The sequence below is a fragment of the Pan troglodytes genome, chromosome 11 (assembly GCF_028858775.2).
Source record: "Pan troglodytes isolate AG18354 chromosome 11, NHGRI_mPanTro3-v2.0_pri, whole genome shotgun sequence".
NCBI lineage: Eukaryota > Metazoa > Chordata > Mammalia > Primates > Hominidae > Pan > Pan troglodytes.
The window spans coordinates 104,659,613-104,681,643 of record NC_072409.2 but is presented as its reverse complement, the minus strand read 5'-3'; the positions used below and the strand labels follow the sequence as shown (position 1 = coordinate 104,681,643).

The 22,031-nt window shown below is 35.9% G+C and overlaps 1 long non-coding RNA gene across 1 annotated transcript in view; it reads right to left on the bottom strand.

Moving 5' to 3' along the window:
* Nucleotides 1-22,031, bottom strand: part of LOC134807686 (uncharacterized) — a 353,765-nt gene that overhangs the window by 11,885 nt on the left and 319,849 nt on the right. The window contains exon 4 of the long non-coding RNA XR_010148766.1: nucleotides 20,160-20,285. This is a non-coding gene — a long non-coding RNA (uncharacterized LOC134807686). The remainder of the gene's footprint in view (nucleotides 1-20,159; nucleotides 20,286-22,031) is intronic.

Genomic DNA, 22,031 nt, shown 5'->3' with positions numbered 1-22,031 from the left:
TTGTGTCACCTTCCTGTTGTAGGAGAATGGATGTAGAGGCTTGTAGTCTAGGAAGAATACTTCTTACAATTAGGTCTAATAGTTATTAGATAATGAAGGATTCATTGTCTTAAGTATTTAATTCTTGATACCAGTCTCTATTTTATACCTAGTTGACTCAAAAAATTAATATAAGATGACAATAGTGGCAGATAATATTGGATAACATATGTGTTTATCTGAAGAATGGGTTTTTCCAGTAAAGTCTTTGAAAGATCTCAGGTAAATTTCTCACTTTTCTATTAGTGACTGAGCTCCCCATATATTTGCTAAATTAACAGCACCCTAATAGAGTTTCTGATTTTTCCAAGTTGAATGCTGATAACTTACATTGCAATGTCTCTGTTTTTACCCTCATCTGAAGGCAACACAGATCTTATTAAGATCAGAACTACAAAAAGAGAAAAAATAAGCTCTGGAACAAAATATATATATATCTCCCTATCTAATCTCTTCTGTTTTGTTTTGGCTTCATACATTCAACCTCATTCTGCCACTGGCATTGACTTGTATTCTGAGTTTTGTTATAGTAGTGACCTCCAACTAAAATATGTTTGGTAAAGATAATTTTATTTTTGTTGATTTTCTTTAATACATCTCTTTGGCTATACAGAATATCTTACAATTTCCTTTGGAAAAATAAAATATTTACTTACATGACAACAATATTAAATATACTTCTTATGCTTATATTTTGAATAATTTATTTATTCATCCATTTGGTAAATGTCTCCAGAAATAATACATCACTTTGGTCAATGGTTTCAACTTTCATATGTTGAAAAAGAAAAAAAGGCAGGCATTCAGTATGGATGCCTGTATTATGGGATTTTTCAATATATTCTTTACGTAAGAAGTTCATATTAATTTATTTCAAATATAGCAACAGCATGTGATGCTAAGACGCACCTCATTTTATTATGCTGTAAGTGTACACCATTGTAAATACAAATGCAGTTAAAACTTTCACTATTAGGAAAACATGTCTCCATCAAGATAATTATATTAAAAAATATTTTGAGTTTGAGTGGTAAATTAGTAATTTCTTGCTTTTTTCCAAAAAATTCAACTGATGTGTAGATGTGTAGGAAGAAGCCACTTATGTACATGCTTATGGGTTTGCATTACACACACACACACACACACAAACAACACACACACACACAGACAAAACTTCTAGTCGCTGTTTGCTGCATAACAAACCACCCTAAAACACAGGGCCTTAAAACAATGACCTTTTATTTGCTATTGATTCCATTGGTTAATCATTTGGACTGGGCTCAGTTCAGTCATTCTGCTGATCTCACTTGTGCTCACTCCCAATTCTGGGTGATCCAAAATGACCTCACCTTCAAACTTATTAATTGTGCTACCTGTAGGCTGGAATTCTCTTGCCATAAGGTCTCTCATCTTCATAGAATCTAGTCTGAGTTTCTTTACATTTCAATTTCAGAATATCAAGATTGGTAAGAAGAAGCTGCAATACCTCTTAGACATTGCACATATCACATCTGCTATATTACTCAAAGCAGTCCAACCACGAGACCAACCTAGATTCAATGGGAAGGGGAAATGTACTCTATCTCTTGTAGTCTAGTAACATTACAAATGGCAATTCTGATTTCCAGCGTAGTATTATATTTAAGATACCATGGGAATAGTTATACACTCTTGTCCATGTATGATGTGTCATACACTCAGCCTTACTTTTTTGTTTTGTTTTGTTTTGTTTGAGATAGGGTCTACTTTCGTCACCCAGGCTGGAGTGCAGTGGTGTGAACATGGCTCATATGGCTCCTACAGCCTCAACCTCTCAGACTCCAGCCACCCTCCTGCCTCAGCCTCCTAAGTAGCTGGGACTACAGGAATGCATCTCCACATCCAGCTAATTTTTGTATTTTTTGTAGAGACGGAATTTTGCCATGTTGCCTAGGCTGGTCTCAAACTCCTGGGCTGAAGCAGTGTGCTTGCCTTGGCCTCCCAAAGTGTTGGGATTACAGCTGATGTCTTATATTTAGCATTTTATTTTACTATATAGTTGCACCCAATGGTTGAATAACATTATTTTGATCATACAGATAATAAAAGTTAGATTCAATGAAGTTATTTAACAAAGTTAATATAAGACAGCTTTGGAATGAAAATACAAATTTTTCCAATGCCAAAGTTCAAGCCCATAACTTCTAGACTATACTGCCTGAAGGGCCAATTTGCTTGATTTTCCAAAAGAGAGAAAAAGAAGCAATAAAAGGTAGTTTAAGATTCAGCCATCACAAAACTGAAAATTTCTCCTCTCCTCCCCAACAGATAACCTGTTTACGGTAAGACTGATTTAGGAATATCTGCTGTAGCACTTAAGGGCTCACTATTACATTTTTTACTCATTTAGTTTTATTTTCTGAAATGTTTATCATACACCTTAGCTCTCATAATGCTGACCAATATTCTTCCTGACATATAAATAAATATAAATCTATGGTTATAATTTCGATTATGACTAGAATTTGATTCCCACTTTTGGTGTGGCAACATAAATTTCACATTTCACTGTAAATTTCAAGATTTCATTTTTATAAGCTTAGTATCTTCCCTTTAATGTAGTATATAGGTATCTTTTAAAAGATGTTTTGCCTTGAAATTCTTCTTCATTTTAAAGAATTAAAATCTTATTTTACTAGTTGCATTGCAGAATGATGCAGTTTTTATATAAGAGGATTTACATTTTTAAATATGACTCATATAAGTCTATAATTGGTTTTTAATGCCAACCTATTACTGGATAAATATGTTTTTTTCTTTGTAATGTAAATGCTATAAACAGTGTGAGATGGTGAGAGATAGCTGTGTCTCACTTCAGAGGTCAGGTCAGACAGGGTAGAAACTGCCCCCAGAAGCAATCTATTATAATGGCTGTCTTTGGGTTTGGAGTATTTTTCACAGTCATTTTTCTCAGGGTACTCCAAAAAATAGGTACAACTAAGGAGACTGAATGAATGTGCATACCAAATGGAAGCTGCTACCCCACAACCTCTTTTGAAAAAAATTGAATACTTTATCTTATTTGGTCACAGATGACTGGAACAAGATTTGGTTCTTTAGTCATTAGCAGTTCTCTGCAACATGCCCAGAGGATTTTAATGTAACCTGGAATGGAAGTACTACCTATTTAAATCTCCTGAAACTGGTTAATGAAAAACTAAATGAACGAAACATTGTTTAGGAGTAGTTTGAACAAGAAATGAGAGCGAGTCAGTAATTGGTAGTGGGAGCAGAGGATAAATGTCACCCATAGACAGGACAGAATCCAGAACTCCTGTGTGAGCAGAAATTTGAAGTTGATGGCAGACATCATAGAAAATCTCAGAATAGCTAAATCATCAACATTTCCCATTAAAATGGGGAACAAAGTGTGTTTACTGCTGGACTGGCAAATAGAGTATATCACTAGAGCTGTTTTAGATTTTACATTCCTCCTTTCCCACAAGCCTGACCTTCAGGCAATTGCAACTATTTTCTTTCCTGTCTAGATTTTTCAATTCACAAAACCTCTACAATGAATCCTAGTAATTACCATCTGTGCAAACTAAAAGTGCTTGCCTAGCATCAGAGCCAATAGAGACTAGATTGCGTGTCAGGGGAAAGGGATGGATATTAACCCTGCAAGGTCTATGGTTAAATAGAGTTTGAGAGAGGGCATTTAAGCACAAGTTTCAAAACACGTTATATAAATGATCAGTTCAATAGCACTAATTACACAATATTAATTTTTTGCCAAGCCTACTGCAGCTTCTGAAGTAAAGAGGTAGGATAGCTTCTAAAAGGCATTACAAAACTCTAGACAACTATTAGCTTGAACATTGATCTAAACTCACTTTAAGCTTTCCTATCAAATGTAACTCTAGTAAAAATGTAATTTACTTTCTAATTTACTAATATTCATTTTACTAACAGGAAATGTTCTTTTTCAAAAGATAACTACTTTAATATGTCTGATGTGTGTTAAAAATTTAACCACAAAATAGTACATTTAAAATTCAGAGGCTAGGCACAGTGGCTCACACCTATAATCCCAGCCCTTTGGGAGGCTGAGGCAGGCAGATCGCTTGAACTCAGGAGTTTGAGACCTGTCTGACCAATACAGCGAGACCCAATTTCTACCAAAAATAAAAACATTAGCCGGACATGGTAGTATGTGTCTGTCGTCCTAGCTACTCGGGAGGCTGAAGTGGGAGGATCACTAGAGCCTGGGAAGATCACTAGAGCCTGGGAAGTCAATTTCTACCAAAAATAAAAACATTAGCCGGACATGGTAGCATGTGTCTGTCGTCCTAGCTACTCAGGAGGCTGAAGTGGGAGGATCACTAGAGCCTGGGAAGATCACTAGAGCCTGGGAAGTCAAGGTTGCAGTAAGCCAAGACTGCGCCACTGCACTGCAGCCTGGGTGACACAGAGAGACCCTGTCACAAAAAATAAGACAAATAAATAAAAAATTAAAAAATAAATAAAATTCAGAAATATCCAATAGTACACATTAAATTCAGTGTGTAAAATGCAATGCCGTTTACTCTAATAATTAGAAAATGTTCTTGATTATATTTAGTTTTTAAGATGAAAATGTGTGATAAATTGTTAAATTAAGAAGCAGAGTAAATGAATTAAGGCAGTTTTATATTACTATTTTAACTACCATGTAAAGTTTTTGAAATTATATTTTCTCCTACACGATTTGTCAGAAAAAAGTTACATTTTCAGAAAGGTCTTCATATTATTCATTATATGAAAACCTATGTAAAAACTGGCAGTTCAGCATGTAAATTTCAATGTTATCCATATGTGAGTTGTTGTAAAATGAGGAATAAATGTGATTGAAGCACTGCTGAAACAGCTGCATAAATCATCTTGTCTTGATTGTTGTTGCTTTACAGGTTTATCAGAGAAGCTAGTTTTCAATGCAGTGTAGAAATTGGTAAATAATAGCCTGTTCTTCCTTTCCTTTCTCTTTCATTTGTATGTACTCATAGTTCCATGATTTTACTAATAATTCCAAAGAGTGTGTTTCTATAGGTCACTGAATGAATACACATTTTAAATTGATGTTCAATAAAGTAAGAATGATGGGACAAATAAAGTCTAGCTTTTTTAATGGTTAAAACTCACTTGACAAAAATATCTCAAAGACTAAACTTTAGTTCTATTCTATATATTTCACAAGTATCTTTAGTTAATATCAGCACAACAGATAATAAACATTTACTTTAGTAATGAATAGTTTTAAAATGTGCTTTATTCTGAACAAAATGGCAGAAGATAATTCCTCTTATTGGTAAAAATTATGTTTATTTCTATTCTGATAATGGTCATCTAATAAATATGAATAGATCCTTATTGAGAGTCAGTTGAAAGCATGGCAATGTAACACATCTGCCCCTATGATTTCTCCAAATACACCTTCTCCTGGGAATGAGATAAAACCATGGGGTGTCATTACAATGTATTTGTTTAACAATTATGGAGCATTATTTGTGCATACATCGCTAAATACCAGAAATTAGAGTTAAATACATCGTCCCTGCCCTCATAAAACAGAGCTAGTGGTGGAAACTGTTCACCTCCCCTAATGCACTTTCATTAGCCTTAAGCCATGAGCATGAAGAAAGCTGCCCCTGATTCCAGAAAAGCAGATGCTGTATTTTTCTAGAACATTTCTTAGTTTAATTGTTTTTCAAACTAGGAGGAATTTCTCTCAGTTCAAGGCTATCTAGATGAGTACAGAGCTTAAAGTTCAGAAAAAAGCAGATAAGATTCTTCTAATAAGAGGGAGAGATATATTAAAAATCATTTTGATGCAGAAAATACCTTTAAAATATGTGTTTGCACACAATCCATTTGGAGAAAAAAAGACTTGATATATATATTTATGGAAATCTATAGATAGAGAGATAGAAGCAGAGGCACTCATTAAATTCTACTTTAAATATTTGAGAGTTGAGGGGTAAAGATAATGGAAATTATTTTGGAGAATAGAGAACAGATTTCAGATACATTTGTAAGCAGACTGTAATATATTGGTAACCTACTGGATGCTAAGCATTTATGTAGAGAAGACTGACTCATAGATAATTTTGATATGTCTATCTTGAAAAAGTTGCAGTTGGTAGTGTCAATTACTTTGGTTAGAAATTGATCAGAAAAAAATGAAATGTACATACTTATGAAAGGAAAGGGAAAATAAGAAAAAGCTATAGAAAAATATGAGATAGCTTGATATGCGGATATAGATAGGAATTTTTTATTACGTTTCAGGTATTCATAGGCCAACTAGCTTGAGAAAACAGTAACAATAAGCCATATGAAGTAATAAAAGAATCTGAAAATCATGGTTTGGTTTGGAGGTACTGATTTTTAAATTCATTAAGACAAAGCTAGTAGTTGAAGCCTTACACACTGATATCATTTATCAGGAAGAATAAATGCAGTGCAGAGAGCAAAGATCTTGGGTTGCAAATTGAGGGACACTAACATAAGCAAGATTAATCTATAAATATTGAGCACTCCAAGTGGGTAAAATAATCCCCAAGTAGAACAGCATTGCAATGCCAAAAAAGAAAAGTGCTTCAAAGAGTAGTCAACAGTGTCATATGCTGGAGAAAGATTAGACAGCATGACCATAAAAAATAGTGTTAAAATGACATGTAGAAGTCAATTGTGACTTCACTTATACACAAGTTATTCTAGCTTGACAAGTAAGGGGATATGGAGCAAAATCTATTCTTGTAATATATATTTACCAATCAGTGAATACAAAAAGAAGAGAGACAATTGGAATTCAAGCAAACAAACAACAACAACAAATAGAAAAACAAAAACCTTCAAAGAAGAATAATGCAAACTCTAAAATACATAGCAGACTTACGCGCTCTTAATTTATGAAATGATCCTGGTTTAGGATTCTGGGAACAGCCTTTTTAGCTGAAAGGATAATGAATTATGGCCAGTGACTAGGCTATAACCCCAACAGTGACAAGACCAAGTGTGCCTTTCTGCCACTATATTGTCAATGACTAATATAATTCCATATTATGCATTTAGCAGTGGCTGAATAAATTAATGTTTCTAACCTTCCTGGTGACTTCTCTTCAGTCTTTTCCCTGAAGAGAAGTCACTGGGTGGGTTAGGGTAATTGGTACAGTTAGTAAGAAACAGGCCTTACGAACTGTACTAATTACCTTGAATGAGATATGACCTGTGTTCAGCTTCTGGTAACAGAGACCCAGATTCATGGTAGCCCTAGTATTTTTCAATTGTTTTATTTTTCTGTCATATGTGAATTGTATTAGAAAGGCAGACCAGGTTTGTCGTGGAAGTTCAAAGACATTACTAGAATTTCAGACTCCTATGTTCTGCTCTGTACTTCTTATTTAGTAATTTCCATGCTCAAGGTTACATCATTACTATAAGATAGTCTGCTTCAGTTATTACATTTATATTCCAGGCAGGAAGGAAGAAAGAAGGGCACCATGGCAATTGCCTGCTGAGTGAACCCCACCCAAGGACTTTGGCTTAAATGTAATTATCCAGCCCTATCTGTAAGATAGCGTTAAGAATACAGTTTTTAAATTGCATATTTTTATTTTCTACATCATCATAATGAAGAATTGCAAAATATTATTGGGTAGACAACAGTTTCTCACATATACTGTAATGTCAATAAATACAACTACCCACTATGCCAGTCTTTCTTCTGGAAACACTTTCTTTATGTAGATACTTCCCTGAGTAAGTCAACAGTTGCTCTGCCTGGGCTGTAATTTCTTGCTTCATGTTCTTTCCTAATGTGATCTTGACTTTTCAATAACTTCCAAATTTATAATTACAGGCCATATTTCACTTCTAAAAAATCTATATATCCAACTGCCTTTTCAACTTTTCCACTCTGATTTTTCACAGGAGTTACCATATACCCAGAAAACAGAAGATTAAATTTATCATTATACTCCCAAAACTTGTATATTAATAATTAACTCAATCTAAAAAAATAGGTATCCCGATGCACCTATTTTCTTAATCTAGAAAACTCAGAGTAATGCCAGGTTGAGTCAGGACTCTAATTCCTATCTATAAGACCAAATAGTCCATTTTGCTTATTATTATGCCTTATAGCTACCCAACATTAAGCCCACAAAAACATCTAAAAAAGAAGAAAGAAACATGGAAAAAATAGGAAGATAAGAAAATAAGTATGAGATATTATAGTAGTAACAAATAAATTCGGACTCTTTTTGAGTCATAACAACCTTTGATAAAAATGCATGATATAGTACATAGGAGTAAATTATACATAAGTCAAGGTATTGTTTGAAATTCTGGCAACACGGTCCTGGTGATATGGCACCAAATCTACCCAGTAGACTTGAGAGATTTGTAGAGGGAAATTTATAGCACTAAATGCCCACAAGAGAAAGCAGGAAAGATCTAAAATTGACACCCTAACATCACAATGAAAAGAACTAGAGAAGCAAGAGCAAACACATTCAAAAGCTAGCAGAAGGCAAGAAATAACTAAGATCAAAGCAGAACTGAAGGAAACAGAGACACAAAAAACCCTTCAAAAAATTAATGAATCCAGCAGCTGGTTTTTTGAAAAGATCAACAAAATTGATAGACTGCGAGCAAGACTAATAAAGAAGAAAAGAGAGAAGAATCAAATAGACGCAATAAAAAATGATAAAGGGGATATCACCAACGATCCCACAGAAATACAAACTACCATCAGAGAATACTATAAACACCTCTACACAAATAAACTAGAAAATCTAGAAGAAATGGATAAATTCCTTGACACATACACTCTCCCAAGACCAAACCAGGAAGAAGTTGAATCTCTGAATAGACCAATAACAGGCTCTGAAATTGAGGCAATAATTAATAGCTTACCAACCAAAAAAAGTCCAAGACCAGATGGATTCACAGCCAAATGCTACCAGAGGTACAAGGAGGAGCTGGTACCATTCCTTCTGAAACTATTCCAATCAATAGGAAAAGAGGGAATCCTCCCTAACTCATTTTATGAGGCCAGCATCATCCTGATACCAAAGCTGGGCAGAGACACAACAAAAAAAGAGAATTTTAGACCAATATCCTTGATGAACATTGATGCAAAAATCCTCAATAAAATACTGGCAAACTGAATCCAGCAGCAAATCAAAAAGCTTATCCACCATGATCAAGTGGGCTTCATCCCTGGGATGCAAGGCTGGTTCAACATACAAAAATCAATAAACGTAATCCAGCATATAAACAGAACCAAAGACAAAAACCACATGATTATCTCAGTAGATCCAGGAAAGGGCTTTGACAAAATTCAACAACCCTTCATGCTAAAAACTCAATAAATTAGGTATTGATGGGATGTACCTCAAAATAATAAGAGCTATCTATGACAAACCCACAGCCAATATCATACTGAATGGGCAAAAACTGGAAGCATTCCCTTTGAAAACTGGCACAAGACAGGGATGCCCTCTCTCACCACTCCTATTCAACATAGTGTTGGAAGTTCTGGCCAGGGAAATCAGGCAGGAGAAGAAAATAAAGAGTATTCAATTAGGAAAAGAGGAAGTCAAATTGCCTCTGTTTGCAGATGACATGATTGTATATCTAGAAAACCCCATCATCTCAGCCCAAAATCTCCTTAAGCTGATAAGCAACTTCAGCAAAGTCTCAGGATACAAAATCAATGTGCAAAAATCACAAGCATTCTTATACACCAATAACAGACAAACAGAGAGCCAAATCATGAGTGAACTCCCATTCTCAATAGCTTCAAAGAGAATAAAATACTTAGGAATCCAACTTACAAGGGATGTGAAGGACCTCTTCAAGGAGAACTACAAACGACTGCTCAATGAAATAAAAGAGGATACAAACAAATGGAAGAACATTCCATGCTCACAGATAGGAAGAATCAATATTGTGAAAATGGCCATACTGCCCAAGGTAATTTATAGATTCAATGCCATCCCCATCAAGCTACCAATGACTTTCTTCACAGAATTGGAAAAAACTACTTTAAAGTTCATATGGAGCCAAAAAAGAGCCCGCATTGCCAAGTCAATCCTCAGCCAAAAGAACAAAGCTGGAGGCATCACGCTACCTGACTTCAAACTATACTACAAGGCTACAGTAACCAAAACAGCATGGTACTGGTAAAAACAAAACAAAACAAAAAAAAAACAGGGATATAGACCAATGGAACAGAACAGAGCCTGCAGAAATAATGCCACATATCTACAACTATTTGATCTTTGACAAAGCTGACAAAAACAAGCAATGGGGAAAGCATTCCCTATTTAATAAATGGTGCTGGGAAAACTGGCTAGCCATATATAGAAAGCTGAAACTGGATCCCGTGCTTACACCTTATACAAAAATTAATTCAAGATGGATTAAAGACTTAAATGTTAGACCTAAAACCATAAAAACCCTAGAAGAAAACCTAGGCAATACCATTCAGGACGTAGGCATGGGCAAGGACTTCATGTCTAAAACACCAAAAGCAATGGCAACAAAAGCCAAAATTGACAAATGGGATCTAATTACACTAAAGAGCTTCTGCACAGCAAAAGAAACCACCATCAGAGTGAACAGGCAACCTACAACATGGGAGAAAATTTTTGCAACCTACTCATCTGATAAAGGGCTAATATCCAGAATCTACAATGAACTCAAACAAATTTACAAGAAAAAAACAAACAACCCCATCAAAAAATGGGCGAAGGATATGAACAGACACTTCTCAAAAGAAGACATTTCTGCAGCCAAAAAACACATGAAAAAATGTTCATCATCACTGGCCATCAGAGAAATGCAAATCAAAACCACAATGAGATACCATCTCACACCAGTTAGAATGGCGATCATTAAAAAGTCAGGAAACAACAAGTGCTGGAGAGGATGTGGAGAAATAGGAACACTTTTACACTGTTGGTGGAACTGTAAACTAGTTCAACCATTGTGGAAGTTGGTGTGGCGATTCCTCAGGGATCTAGAACTAGAAATACTATTTGACCCAGCCATCCCATTACTGGGTATACACCCAAAGGATTATAAATCATGCTGCTATAAAGACACATGCACACATATGTTTATTGTGGCACCATTCAGAATAGTAAAGACTTGGAACCAACCCAAACGTCCAACAATGATAGACTGGATTAAGAAAATGTGGCACATATACACCATGGAATACTATGCAGCCATAAAAAAGGATGAGTTCATGTCCTTTGTAGGGACATGGATGAAGCTGGAAACCATCATTCTCAGTAAACTATCGCAAGGAGAAAAAACCAAACACCGCATGTTCTCACTCATAGGTGGGAATTGAACAATGAGAACACATGGACACAGGAAGGGGAACATCACACACCAGGGACTGTTGTGGGGTGGGGGGAGGAGGGAGGGATAGCATTAGGAGATACACCTAATGCTAAATGACGAGTTACTGGGTGCAGCACACCAACATGGCACATGTATACATATGTAACAAACCTGTACGTTGTGCACATGTACCCTAAAACTTAAAGTATAATAATAATAATAAAAAGACACACCAAAATATAGTCAAAAAAAAAAAAAAGAAATAAAAGGCACTCAAGCACTTCTGCTTTAGACACTCAGAATTCAACTTGATGTTTTTCTTTGCAAGACCCTCATTATAACACCTTAGTATGAAACAATGGAGAATCCCTGATCAGCATTTAAGGGTATTATATTTCTAAGTCATTAAATGCATATTAATTGTTGTTCTTCCTCTGCCTGACTATTTACAAGTGAAGAGATGCCCAATATTTGGAGAATATGTACTCTTCCTTGACAGAGGAGCCTTGGATGGGATATAAACTATAAGAAAAAAGACAAAGAGACAAAGAAAAGTACAGATCTTTATGTGATACAACTCTAAATATATTCAATTATTTATTTTTTATCTGCTGTAGTTACCATATTATTATGCTGGGAAGAGGAGTAAATTGCATAACTTAAGATTTAATTATATAATTTATTTGCAATTGTTAAATGTTTATTTTGTACTTATTATATGAGAGGAGCTATATGAGGTAGAGAGGAAGGAAGGAAGGAAAGAAGGAAGGAAGGGAGGGAAGGGAGGGAGGGAAGGAAGGAGGGAGAAAGAAAGAAAAAAAAGGAAGGAGCAAAGGAAGGAAGGAAGGGAGGAGAAAGAAAGAAAAGAAAGAAAGAAGAAAGAAAGAAAGAACAAGAAAGGGAGAAAGAGAGAAAGAAAAAAGAAAAGAAAGAGAAAGAAAGAAAAGACAGAGAAAGAAAAAGGGAATGTGTCTGTGTCTATAAACATTGCCCCTAAATATTTGTTAATACAGCAAAGTTTTTTGAAGCATATGCAACATGAGAATCTAAATGCAAAATTTAAATACTTGATCGAGTATTTCTAGGCTGCTAGCAGTAGTTTTCCTCAATATGGTCCCCATTGACTCATTTTCGTAAGCAATTCATTCAGTGGACAAAATTAGTGAAGACCACAGTTTAGTGGTGGTCTGAATAATTCAAACATAATATGTAATATAGGTGAAATCATATACAAATAATAGGGAAGTTATTATATTTCTGCTAAAACATAACACATAATGTTTTATTTCATAAAATATGTGCCATAACTACAACCCTTTCAGAGTTAAAAACCAAATAAAACAAGAAAAAATGATGCATTAGCTGCCTCATTGTCAAAAGATGAGACACCTGATTTTTAAAACCTTAGGGTCATTTAAAAAATGTTGCCTGATGGTGGTTAGCATTAGGCTCAAAGGAGTATTTACCCTTAATACTTTATACTTTCCACCCATTACCTTTTCTTTTAATTTACTTTCTTTTGCTTCACAGATATTTGACCACTATAGTAAGTGAAAAGAGGTGCTATGAATTGACATAATTGATTACCTCTTGAGGCAGTTACATAATCTCCATATTCCCAAGAATATTTCCATAATGTTAGTACTTAATACTTAATACATAATACTTTATATTTTTATCTCATCCACAATTTGTAGGACAAAAGAAAAACTGTAATCCTTTTGAAAGCCATTTTCTGAAAAAGGGTATTGCTGTAATCATTGTGAGAAGTAGAAAGAGGAAGACTAAAGTAGAGAATGACAGATTAAAAGATAGACAGATAGAAGGGGAATTCACTAAAATATCTGTGCGTGATAGTAGTTTGAGTGAAAATAAATGATGAATTATACAAACACTGCTATGAGAAAGATTCTGCCCCTTAAAAAGATCCAGGGAGAAAAAAAACTTTATTTTTGTTTTATATTTTTATTAATATTTAATGTATATTTTAAATTTATCTTGAGTTTTTTAAGTAAGATCAGGAACAAAGATGCAGACTTTCCAAGAGCGTAGTACCCAATAGGTAGTTTTCCAATCCTTATCCTCCTCCCACTCTCTACCCTCAAGCAGGCTCTGGTGCTTATTGTTCCCTTCTTTGTCTCCATGTGTATTCATTGTTTAGCTCCTACTTATAAATGAGAATGCGTGATATTTGGTTTTCTGTTTCTGCATTAGTTTGCTTAGGATAATGACCTCCAGCTCCATCCATGTAGCTGCAAAGGACATGATCTCACTCTTTTTTACAGCTGCATGTATTACATGGTGTATATGTGCCATATTTTCTTTATCCAGTCTGTTGTTGATGGGCATTTAGATTGCTATTGCAAATAGTGCTGTGATGAACATACACATGCATGTGTCTTTGTAGTAGAATGATTTATATTCCTTTGGCATATACCCAATAATGGAATTTCTGGGTGAATTGGTAGTTATGTTTTAAATTCTTTGAGAAATCTCTGAAGTGTTTTCTACAGTGGCTGAACTAATTTATATTCCCACCAGAAGTGTATAAGCATTCCCTTTTCTCCACAACCTTGCCAGCATCTTATTTTTTTACATTTTAATAATGGCCATTCTGATTGGTGTGAGATGGTATCTCATTGTGGTTTTGACTTGCATTTCTCTAAATGTTAGTAATGTTGGGAATTTTTTCATGTGCTCGTTGGCTGCATGTATGTCTTCTCTTGAAAAGCATCTTGTTTATCCCCACTTTTTAACAGGATTGTTTGTTTTTTCCCTGAATCCAGAATCTATAAACTTAAATAAATTAACAGATGCATAATTTGCAAATATTTTTCTCCCATTCTGTGGCTTGTCTGTTTACTCTGTTGATAGTTTATTTTGCTGTGCAGAAGCTCCTTAATTTAATTAGGTCCCATTTGTCTTTTTTTTTTTTTTTGTATTTATGTTGCAGTTGCTTTTGGTATCTTCGTCATGAAATCTTTGCCAGGTCCTACTCCAGAATGGTATTTCCTAATTTGTCTTCAAGGGATTTTATAGTTGTAGGTTTCAAATTTAAGTTTTAATCCATCTTGAGTTGATTTTTATATATAGTGTAAGGAAGGGGTATAGTTTCAGTTTTCTGCATATGGCTAGTCAGTTATCTTGGCACCATATATTGAATAGGAAGTTATTTCCCCAGTGCTTGCTTTTTTCAACTTTGTTGAAAATCAGATAGCTGTGGGTGTACACCTTTACTTCTGGGTTCTCTAACCTGTTCCCTTGGTCTATGTGTTTGTCTTTGTGCTGTTACCATGCTGTTTTAGTTACTGTAGCTTTGTAGCATAATTTGAAGTCAGGTAATGTGACGCCTCCAGCTTTGTTATTTTTGCTTATGATTGCTTTGGCTATTCAGGCTCTTTGTGGGTTCCATATAACCTTTAGAGTAGTTTTTTTCTAATTATGTGAAGAATGTTATTGATAGTTTAATAGAAAGAGCAAATTAAACCTGTACATTGCTTTGGGCAGTATGACAGTGTTAACAATATTGACTATTTCCATCCATGAGCATAAAATAAGTTTTTTCATTTGTTTGTGCCATCATCTCTGATTTATTTGAAAAGTGTTTTGTAATTCTCATTGCAGAGATCTTTCACCTCCCTGGTTAGCTGTCTTCCTAGGTATTTTATTTTTTGTGTGTGGCTATTGTGAATGGGATTGCATTCTTGATTTGGCACTCAGCTTGAACACTGTTGTTGGATAAAAATGCTACTGAATTTTGTGTATTCATTTTTATCCTGAAACTTGCTGAAGTTGTGTTTTAGATCAAGAAGCTTTGGAGCAGAGACTATAGGGTTTTCTATGTATAGAATCAGATCATCTGCAAACAGAGAGAGTTTGATCTTCTCTCTTTTTATTAATATTTGGATACCTTTTATTTCTTTCTCTTGCCTGATTGCTCTGTCTAGGATTTGCAGTACTGGGTTGGATAGGAGTGGTGAGAGTGGATATCCTTTTCTTGGTCTGATTCTCAAGGGGAATGTAGCCAACTTTTGCTTGTTCAGTAGGATGTTGGCTGTGGGTCTGTTATAGATGGCTCTTATTATTTTGAGATATGTTCCTTCAATACCTAGTTTATTGTGTCTTTTAACATGAAGAGATACTGGATTTTATCAAAAGACTTTTCTGCATCTATTGAGAGATTGTGTGGATTTTGTTTTTAGTTATGTTTATGCAATGAAACACATTTGTTGAGTTGTGTATGTTGAACCAATCTTGCATCCCAATGACAAAACCTACTTGATCATGGTGGATTAGGTTTTTGATGTGTTGCCAGATTCAATGTTCTAGTATTTTATTGAGAATTTTTGCATCTATGTTCATCAAGTGTATTGGCCTGATGTTCCTTTTTTGGTGGGTCTCTGCCAGGTTTTGGTACCAGAATAATGCTGGCCTCATGTAATGAGTTAGGGAGGAATCTCTTCTCTTCAAATTTTTGGAACAGTTTCAGTAGGAATAGTACTAGTTCTTCTTTATATGTCTGGTAGAATTCAGCTGTAAATCCATCTGACCCCTGGGCTTTTTCTGCCTGGTAGACTTTTTGTTATTGATTCAATTTCAAAACTCATTGTTCTGTTCAGGGTTTCAAATTCTTCCTAATTCAGTATTAAGAGGCTGTATGTTTCTAGGAATTTACCCATTTCTTGTAGATTTTCAAGTTTGTATGCATAGACGTATTTGTAATAATCTCTAATGCTTTTTGTATTTCTATGGGGCTGGTCATAATGTCATCTTTGTCATTTCTTATTGTATTTACTTAGATCTTCTCTCTTTTTTTATCAGTTTAAGTAGTGGCTTATTAGTCTTATTTATTCTTTTAAAGAAATTACTTATGGTTTTGTTGATGTTTTGTAATATTTTGCATCTCAGTTTCATTTATTTTAGCTCTGATTTTGGTTACTTCTTGTCTTCTGCTAGCTTTGTGTTTGGTTTGCTCTTATTGTTCTAGTTCCTCTAGGTGTGATGTTAGATTGTTAATTTGAGATCATTCTAACTTTTTCATGTGGGTGTTTAGCATTGTAAACATTCCTCTCAATACTGCTTTAGCTGTATCAAAAAGATTCTGCTATGATGTATCATTGTTCTCATTTGTTTCAAAGAATGTCTTGATTCTTACCTTAATTTCATCATTTGTTCAGAAGTCTTTCAGGAGCAGGTTGTTTAATTTTTACGTAACTGTATGGTTTTAAGCAATCTTCTCAGTATTGATTTCTTTTGTGTGTGTGTGTGCTGTGGTCTGAGAGTGTGGTTGATATGATTTCAGTTTTTTAAAATTTCCTGAGAATTATTTTATGGCCAATTGTGTGGCTGATTTTAGAGTATATGCCATGTGCAAATGAGAAGAATGTATATTCTTCTTTTTCCTTTTTTCATTTTTTGTATATTTTTTGGTAGAGAGTTCCTTAGATGTCTATGTTATGTTCATTTGGTTTAGTGTTGTGTTCAGGTCCTAAATATCTTTGTTAGTTTTCTGCCTCAATGATCTGTCTAATACTTTCAGTGGGGTGTTGAAGTCTACCACTATTATTATATTATTGTGTGGTTATCAAATCTCTGTGTAGGTCTCTAAGAATTTGTTTTATAAATCTGGGTGCTACTGTGTCGTATGAATATATATTTAAGATAGTTAAGGCTTCTTGTTAAATTGAATCCTTAACCATTATGTAATGTCCTTATTTGTCTTTTTTTTATTGTTGTTGGTTTAAAGTCTGTTTCATCTGAAATAGGAATAGCAATCCCTGCATTTCTTTGATTTTTTGTTTACTTTGTAGATATTTCTCCTTCCCTTTATTTTTAGCCTATGTGTGTCATTGCATGTGAGTTGGAGCTTTTGAAGACAACATAAAGTTTGGTCTTGCTTCTACATCCAACTTACTACTCTATGCCTTTTAAGTGGGTTTTTAGCCTATTTAAATTTAAATTTCATTTTGATATGTGCAGCTTTGATCCTTTCATCAAGTTGATAGCATTTATTACATAGACTTTATTGTGTAGTTGGTTTATAGTATTAATAGTCTATGTACTTAACTATATTTTTGTGGTAGCTAGTAATGGTCTTTCACTTCCATATTTAACACTTCCTAAGGACCTTCTGTAAGGCAGGTTTGATAGTAACAAATTCCCTTAGCATTTGCTTGTTTGAAGATAATCTTATTTCTCCCTTGCTTACAAAGCTTAGTTTGGCTGGATGTGAAATTCTTGGTTAGAGTTTCTTTACTTTAAGCATGCTAAATATAGGCTCCCAGTCTCTTCTGGCTTGCATGGTTTTGCTTGAATGTTCTGCTGTTAGCCTGATTGGGTTCCCTTGGCAGATGACCCATCCCTTCTCTCTAGCTTCATTTAACATTTTTTCTTTCATGCTGACATTGAATGACTATGTGTCTTGGGGATGGTCATCTTGTACAGTATCTTGAAGAGGTCCTCTGCATTTCCTGAATTTGAATGTTGGCCTCTCTGGAAAGGTTGGAAAATATTTGTGTATAATATCCTCAAATATGTTTTTACAAGTTGCTTGCTTTCTCTCCCTCTCTTTCAGGAACATGAATGAGTTGTAAATTTAGTCTCTTTACATAATTCAATATATCTTAGAGGTTTCATTAATTCTCTTGTATTCTTTTCTATTTATTTTTGTCTGACCCAGTTAATTTGGAGAACCAATCATTGAGCTCTGAAGTTCTTTTCTTAGTTGTTCTATTCTACTATTAATACTTGCACTTATATTCTGAAGTTCTTACAGTATATTTTTCAGGTCTATCAGATCAGTTTTATTCTGTCTTAAAGTGACTATTTTGTTTTTCAGCTCCTGTATGGTTTTATTGTATTCTTTGAATTCCTTTCTAAGGATTGGGATTTGACTTTCTACTGAATCTTGATGATTTTCATTTTTATCTATATGCTGAATTCTGTATCTGTCATTTCAGCCATTTCAGCCTGCTTAAGAAACATTGCTGGAGCATTAATGTTTTTGACTAGAAGTAAGAGATGCTCTGACTTTTCAAGTTGCTGGAGTGCTTGCTCTGATTCTTTCTCATCTGTATGGGCTGATGTTCCTTTAATCTTTACAGTTGCTGTCCTGTAGATGGAGTTTTTGCTTTTATTGTCTTTGATGCCCTTGGGGAATTTTATTGTGGTATAAGGTAGGTTCAGTTGACTGGCTTCAATTCTGGAAAATTTCAAGGGGCCAAGGCTCACTTTAGCACTCCTGGGCTGAGCATGTTCCCTGCTCCCTAAAGGTTAGAAATATTTTTTGCTAGAGGGGCCAAGGTGTGACCAGTCCACTAGCCCCAACACTCTCACGGGACACGGGGAGGGGGTGCTGTTAAAAGCACTTCATAGAGATGGCAGCAGTGGGAACCATGATCACTCACATGTGCCAGCAGTTGTAGAGGTTTGACAAGGTACACACATGTTGGTTGGGGCGGGACAACAGTGGGAGTGGGGCAGTGACATCCAGGAATGCATTTGTGCTGGTGGCAGCAGCACAGCAGAGTACCTGTGCATTGTCAGGGGCAGGGCAATGGCAGGGTGGTGGTATCTTTGCTTGTGTTTACACTGGCAGTGGCTGCAGTGCAGCAGGGCAGGGGTTCCAGTGTTTGTGCATGCACTCATGCTAGCAGCAGCAACAGCAGCACGGTGGGCTGCCTGTGCCTGAGCAGGAGTGGAATGCTGGTGGGTGTGGGCAGGGCAGTCAGGTGCAATTGTGCTGGCAGTGGTGGGTTATGTGCATACATGCATATCATTAGAGGAGATGCAATATCTGCCAACACCCTGACACAGAAAAGTGGTGAGTGAGGGCCATGAGGAAGTGTAAACCAGCAAAACAGCAGGGGAAAGCTGTGGTGAGGGGAGGCTTTGGGTGGTTTGGTCATGTTGGCAGGCACCAGTCTGCTTGAGCTTTCCAATGCTAAGGTGAAGTCAGCCAGCAAAATTGCTATGATGAGAATCCCGGAAAGAATGGTGGTTGGGAGCCGGGCGCGGTGGCTACCTTCCGTAATTCTCAGCACTTTGGGAGGCCAAGGCGGGCAGATCACAAGGTCAAGAGATGAGACCATCCTGGCCAACATGGTGAAACCCCGTCCCTACTAAAAATAAAAACATTAGCTGGACGTGGTCGCGCATGCCTGTAGTCCCAGCTACTCAGAGGCTGAGGCAGGAGAATTGCTTGAACCTGGGAGGCGGAAGTTGCAGTGAGCCGAGATCGCGCCACTGCACTCCAGCCTGGCAACAGAACAAAACTCCGTCAAAAAAAAAAAAGGTGGCTGGGCATCTGAGGCTGTGCTGCAAGCAGATATGGCCAGGCTGGAGCCCCAGAAGAGGTCAGATCAAACTTTCTTTGTCCCATGGGCAAGACCACCCTGTTCTGTTGATGCCCGGCAGTCATTCAAAGGCTAAAGCCATCTAGATGAGCTTGGTAAGCCCGGGGATATGGGCATTCTTGGCCGTGCTCCACTTCAGCAATTCCTACACCAAACTCTCTGGGCTTCACACATACGGGAGTCCTACCTATGCCAACTCTCTAAGCATCTGTCTGTGCTAGCTGAAGTGTCCATAGGGATTGTGGATTCTCCTGCAGCTAGGATTCTGGGGGTCCATGCTGAGCGCAGGCCACTCCTCATCTGAGCAGTCCAAGAGTGGGTTATGGTGGTCAACAGCCCCAGCCAGGATTCCCAGCTTCCTCCCCTTTCCGTACAGTGACTGTGTCTTACCTCTGTCCACTCTCAATGCCTTCCCCACAAAGATCTGCTCAGAATGTGCCAGTCTTCCTGAAGTCTCATCCTTTTGGTAAGAAATGATCCACCTGGCTGTGCCTGGTTAGCCATCTTGACTTCCCCCTATATTTTGAATGAGAAAAGGTTTCTAATAATTCAGAAAATTTTCCAGGGAAATATAATTTTTCCTGATACTGATGAGAATCAAGCACAAGTCTTTAGGCTTCAAATTCTACTCTTCTCCACTAATTTACATATCATCTAAAAGTGTGACCACAGGTAGTCCTGCAAAATGACTGTTTAGAAATAACCTCAGTTAGGTTATTTCTAACTGAGTGTCACAGAAAATGACAGAGTAGGAATTTCCAGGACTTGGTCCTGCCACCAAAATAACCATTTAACAGGAAAAAAAAAAAAAAGAAGACTATCATAATAAACTACTTCAGAACTCCAGAATCTAATTAGACACAGCAAGTGGGGAGTCCCTCATGAAAGAAAGCAGAGGCTGTTAAACTTTCATAAGGGAGTAGCTTGCTTGAATCAGGTATTTCCCCCTATTCTTTATCCTCCTAGCAAACATGGGATAGTTATCCTAATATGTCATCTGGTGTAACAAGTAACACTTGGTGGACAAGTAACCTTCTTTACTTCCAAAAATTTAGAATTGTAAATTTTGGTCAGTCTGGTGTCCCTTAGGGGAAACAATGGAGACACTTGCCTACTTGCCTTTGTTTGAAACCCCTTAGGCCGCATTGAATTACCAAGAGGCATCTATCCTAAGATTTAAAATGGCAAATATACCTTGTTTCGAAATCCAGATATTTAAGAAAATCTACTTCATATCACAGGCTGACTACTGAGATAATAGAACAAAAATTTCAGTGACCACATACAAGAAATTCAAACTTTGCAAAAATATTTTGAAAAAGTCACTATATCAGTGTATGAGTAAAGTCCTCAAAAAATAACAATGGCATTCTCTAAGGAGTGAGAGCATTGTGGCAGAAATGAAAAAAATGTAGAAAAATAAACAGTGTCTACGGGAACTGTGGGACACCATCAAGCATACCAATATATGCATTAGAAGAGTCCCAGAGAAGACAGAGAGAAAGGGAAAAAATATTTTAGGAAGTAATAACCAAAAATTTTCCAAATCTGATAAAAACCATGAATATCCTTATAAGAAGCTCAGTAAATGCCAAACAGGATAAATTCAGAGATTTACATTACTGTCAAATTACCAAAACCCTAAGACGAAGAGCTAGAGACCACACGGCAAAAAGAAATGACTCATCAGGTACAAAGTATGCTCCATAAAGTTAACAACTGATATTTTATCATAATCTCTGAGAATAGAAGCCTGTGGGATGGACTATTTCAGCACTGGAAAAGAGCAAAAAACTGTCAACCAATAATTCAATATCTGGCCATATGATTCTTCAAGAATAAAAGGGAAATGAAGACATTCCAGATAAACAAGCTAAAGGAGTCTCTTAAACAAATTCTAAAGGAAGGTGTTCAGTATAAAATGAAACATGTTAGACAATAAATAAAAGACATGTGAAGAAACAAAGAACACAGGTAAAGTTAATTATATAAGTAAATATAAAGCCAATATTATTGTATGTTGGCTTGTGAATCCTCTTTTTTAATATAATTTAAAAGGAAAATATCCTAAACAACCATTATAAGTATATGGTAATGTCCACTCACTGGAAAAAATATGTACTCTGTGACAATAACAATATAAAACTGGAGGGACAGAGATGTGAAGGAAAAGAGTACTTGTATGCTATTAAAATGAAATTTGTATTATTCAAATGTGATTTTATTTATACGTTTAACATGTTGATTGTGCTTGTCAAGATA